At 43.1% G+C, this 4802-nt stretch overlaps 1 non-coding gene across 1 annotated transcript; it reads right to left on the bottom strand.

Annotated features, from left to right (window-relative positions):
• Window positions 1–4209: 4209 nt before the first annotated feature.
• LOC127747206 (small nucleolar RNA R71) lies at window positions 4210–4315 on the bottom strand. The gene has a single exon (XR_008009009.1). It is a non-coding gene; the product is annotated as a small nucleolar RNA R71 (small nucleolar RNA).
• Window positions 4316–4802: the final 487 nt, after the last annotated feature.

Below are 4802 nucleotides of genomic sequence, written 5' to 3'. Positions count from 1 at the left end.
GATGGTGCGTGGTGCTCGTTGGTGCTGCCAGGGACGAGAATTGGTGCGCCAGAATTGAGCTTGGTGCATAGGATGCTGCCCTGCCCTCGCGGAGGGCAGGGCAGGAAATTTTGGTGCTGCCAGGATTGAGCTTGGTGCGCCAGGTGCTGCCAGGAACGTGTCGTGGTGCGCCAGATGCTGCCAGGAACGGGGATTGGTGCGCCAGAATTGCTTCTTGGTGCGCCACACACAAGATTCTGCCCTGCCCGCGCAGAGGGCAGGGCAATGTTTCCTCTTTCACGTCCCGTGTTCGAAACACGGCTGTGGCACACATTTAATTAATTTCCTTGGTTTCTTGGCACGACACTCAACCTTAGTTCTTGGCTTCCTCATGGTTCCTTGTTCGAGTCTTGTGGCATGCATGGGTGACATTTTTCCCTTGAATTTCTTCCTTAGAGAGCCCGATACTGCCCTTGTGGAGGGCAGGGCAAGGTTCTCTTCCTCTTGGTCCCAAGGCACATTTTGTGCTCTGCCCTTGTAGTGGGCAGGGCAGAGTTGCCTTCCTTGTTTGGTTTCCTTATGTTGCCCTCCTAGAGGGCAGTGTGCCCTTGTGGAGGGCAATGTTGCCTCCCCCTTGCATGCGGCACGCTTCCTATGGCTTTGGCCACGCTTTCCTTTCCTTGGGCTACACTTCTTAGGCCACGCTTTTCCTTTTCTTTTCTTTTCTTCACCTATAATAAACCAAAACAACCACTCCAAGTATCACTAAATTCAAGAGGCTTATAAATCAATTAAAATTCAATTAAAATTAGCTTAAACCTCATGATTTAACATTAATTCCATGGTGGTTGCTTGATTTAGAGAAGTTATGCATTTTCACTCCAAATCACTTACTTAGGATGCAAGAAAGTGCATAAATGTTAACAAAACAAGTGAAATTAGCTTGAAAAATGGGTATATGATGACTTGTCATCACTGCCCATGAGGGGCGTTGAACACCTAGTGAGGGCTTCCTAACTGGCGTTCAACTTTGACACTCTATCCAGAGTGCTATGTTTTCACTGTTGTGAATTCTGTCACTATTCTGATTGCTGCATATAATCAGGACCCTAAAACAAAAAATAAAATGAAACAAAAGGAAATAAATAATTAATTAAGGTTGGGTTGCCTGATGACTTGCATCATTTACCCTTTTTACCTATGCAAAAGGACCATAAAAAGAGCACATATTCACTGTTTCAATGCAATTTCATGAGCTAAATGATAAGTATTATGGTACATTGCTTTGAAATGGGTTTGTGTTGAATTTCAGTAGAAAGGAGCAATAAAAAGGAAGAAAAAAACAAGTAAAAGTTGGGCATGTGAAGAGGGCGTGTCACTTGGAACAAATGCCACAAAAAAAGAAATGGGCGTGGCACGCCAGCATCAGGGCGTGGCACGCCAGCATCAGGGCGTGGCACGCCAGTAGTAAATTCTAGAGAGCAATGATGAAGGCCACAAGAAGGGCGTGGCACACCAAGCTGGGCATGGCATGCCAACTCATCAACCAGAGAAGAGGTCAAAGGCCCAAGCACTTTGGCGTGCCACATGGTGTTGAAGGCGTGGTAAGCCAAGCTCTTATCATCACTTGGGCGTGCCACTTGAAGACTCAGGCGTGGCACGCCAACACCAGAAAAGGCCAAGAAAAACTGGGCATGCCACTTGAGGTCAAAGGCGTGGCACGCCAGCTCTCATTTATTCACCTCGGCGTGCCACTTGAATGCTGGGCGTGGCATGCCAGCCTGGAATGAAGAGGGATAATGGGCGTGGCATGCCAGTTATATTTTCCAGAGAGGTGAAGAAGCTTGCACAATAGGCATGGCACGCCAATTATATTTTCGAGAGAGGGAGATAGGAGGCCAACCAGATGGGCGTGCCACTTGAGGTTGAAAGCGTGGCACGCTAGCTATCATTTCTCACTTGGGAGTGCCACTTGAGTTCTGGGTGTGGCATGCCAACGGAGGAACCAAGCACACAAATGGGTGTGGCACACCAAACCCTGGGCCTGCCACGCTAGTTCAACTTTCCAGAAATGAGAAGAAGAAGGAGAAGGCCTGGGCGTGCCACTTGAGCTCGAAGGCGTGGCACGCCAGGCTAACCAAGGTTTAAAAAAAGGCCTGGGCGTGCCACTTGAGCTCCAAGGCGTGGCACGCCAGGGATGCCAATGTTAGGGGCGTGCCACTTGAAGAGTTGGGCGTGGCGCGCCAAGCCAAATTTGGAGCTGGGCGTGGCACGCCATTGAAGCGCCAGTCACACGCCAGCCACTAGAGGTCACGTTTATTGAGTTTTCTTTTTCCCTCCAATTGTAATTTTCTTTTTCTTTTTGTATTTTCTTAATTCTAGTAATTGGAGTAGCATAAATAACCCCTGGAAGTACTGAGAAGGGGGTTGTTGGGTAATAGCTTTTGTTAAAAGCATAGTTAGATTTACTTTTCATCTTCTTCCATCTCTTGTACTTTTCTCTTTAGCTATAAGTAGCTAACTTCCCTCTCGTTGAGAAAGGGAGCTCTGTTGTACTTGATGGATTAATGATAGTAAATTTCTTCTTCTCTTCATCTTCTCTTTGATTTATTAGAAGGAATTTTATTTTAATGATTAGTGTTCAATCATCTTGGAGAAGAGGTTGAATGCAAAATGGGTTTTATGGGAACCTTGGAAAAGGAAACATGAAACCATGCTTGAAATCCCTTCTCACACTTGAGTAGAATCTGGGTTTGGTGATTGGATATGGTGACATATAATCCACCCACTACTTGGACCTATAATGATGTGTGGTATAATCTGGGACCAAACATATCTCTCTTTATGAGCAATTAAACCAAGGAATTGGCTGATTATCAAGATTTGAGAGATTGAATCACCAAGGGATTGGGGATGAATCAATCATGATTGCCAAGAGGTCAATGAGTTGCATGATTGAAGATGAGATGAACTGTATTTAATCTAAAGAAAACAACATCTCCTGATCCCAATGAATTCCCCCAATTCTTATCTTATCCATTCTTTATAGCTTTCTTTACATTCTGTTAATCCCCATTCCCATTTACAATTAAGTCATTTATGATTCTGTACTTTACATTACCGCCATTTCCTTTTATGCACTTTACTGCTTCTCTTTACTTTTGAATCATTTACATTCCTGCTTATTTACAATTCTGCAATCATACTCTATATTACTCAGCTTGACTAATTTACCCATTAATTAAAATTGCTCAAATCTACCAATCTCTGTGGATACGATCCTACTCCACTGTGGGTTATTACTTGACGATAATTTTGGTGTGCTTGCCAAAAGAACGGATTTATGATTTTATATGGGGGTGATTTCCGTCCATCAACTTTTATGGCGTCATTACCGGGGATTGGTTTGAATTTGACAATGACTAAATTGATGGGAAGCTAGATTAAGCATTTTAATGACCTTGTCATTTCTTTTTTAGTTCTTAAATTTTTGCCTTTTCTATTTTCTTTATTTTTACTTTGATCATTTTAGTTATTCATTATTCATATTTCTATTTTTTTACTGCTCTAGTAACTGTTTGATTAATTGCATCAACCAAACTAACCACTAATCTCAACAAGATTTTTTTCTACTTCACTTGTCCTCTGCTTACTGCTGTTGAATGTATGATAGGTAGAAGGGGAGAAACTTCATCGTCCTTCGATAGTGAACCGGAGAGGACCTTCCTTAGATTAAGGAGGGAAGCAAGAGGCAAAGGCATAGTTAGAGAGGAAGTAGTAGAGGAAGATTTGGGAGCTACTATGGTGGAAGAGGTGCATAACCATGTTGGAGATGATTCTGGCAATCATGTTGGGCAAGAGAGGAGAGTCTTAGGCTCCTACATCAATCCAAACCCAGGAAACTGTAGTAGTAGCATCCTAAAGCCAACAATTCATGCTAACAACTTTAAGTTGAAACCTCAACTCATCACACTTGTCCAGAATAATTGTTCATATGGAGGAGGTGCCCAAGAGGACCCAAACCAACATCCCAATACATTCTTGAGGATTTGTGACACTGTAAAGTCCAATGGCGTACACCCTGACACCTACAAACTACTTTTGTTCTTTTTTCCTCTTAGAGATAAGGCAGCAAATTGGTTAGAAGCATTTACCAAGGAGAGCTTGACCACTTGGGATGAAGTTGTGAAAAATTTTATAGCAAGATTCTACCCTCCTTAGAGAGTCAATAGATTGAGAACTGAGGTGTAAATCTTCAAACAGTAAGATGGTGAAACACTTTATGAGGCTTCGGAGAGGTTCAAAGACTTGACAAGAAAGTACCCTCCGGATATGTTCAACGAATGGGTTCAACTACACATCTTCGATGAAGGGATATCATATGAAGCAAAGAAAGTTGTGGACCACTCTTCAGGGGGTTTACTCAACAAGAGGAAAACCATCGAGGAAGCCATAGATGTTATTGAAACTGTAGCAAAAAATTAGTACTTCTATGCTTCAGAAAGAGCTCAAAAGAAAGGAGTGCTGGAACTCAATTCTATGGATGCTTTATTGGCACAAAACAAGATGATTGCAGCACAATTAGCAGCCCTAACAAAGAAGGTGGAAGCAAGCCAAGTCTCAGTTGTCCAAGCCCAAGCACCACCACAAGAAGGGGATGTACCATAAGCTGAATGTGCATGGGAGCACGCAAATTATGTGAACAACCCCTCTAGACCTCTATATGATCCAAACTCTAAGACATACAACCCAGGTTGGAAGAACCATCCAAATTTTGGGTGGAAAAACCAACAGGACCACAAACCATACCACTCTAACCAATA

The sequence above is a fragment of the Arachis duranensis genome, chromosome 4 (genome assembly GCF_000817695.3).
Source record: "Arachis duranensis cultivar V14167 chromosome 4, aradu.V14167.gnm2.J7QH, whole genome shotgun sequence".
NCBI lineage: Eukaryota > Viridiplantae > Streptophyta > Magnoliopsida > Fabales > Fabaceae > Arachis > Arachis duranensis.
The sequence above is the reverse complement of the archived record's forward strand: the minus strand, read 5'-3'. Positions and strand labels throughout refer to the sequence as shown.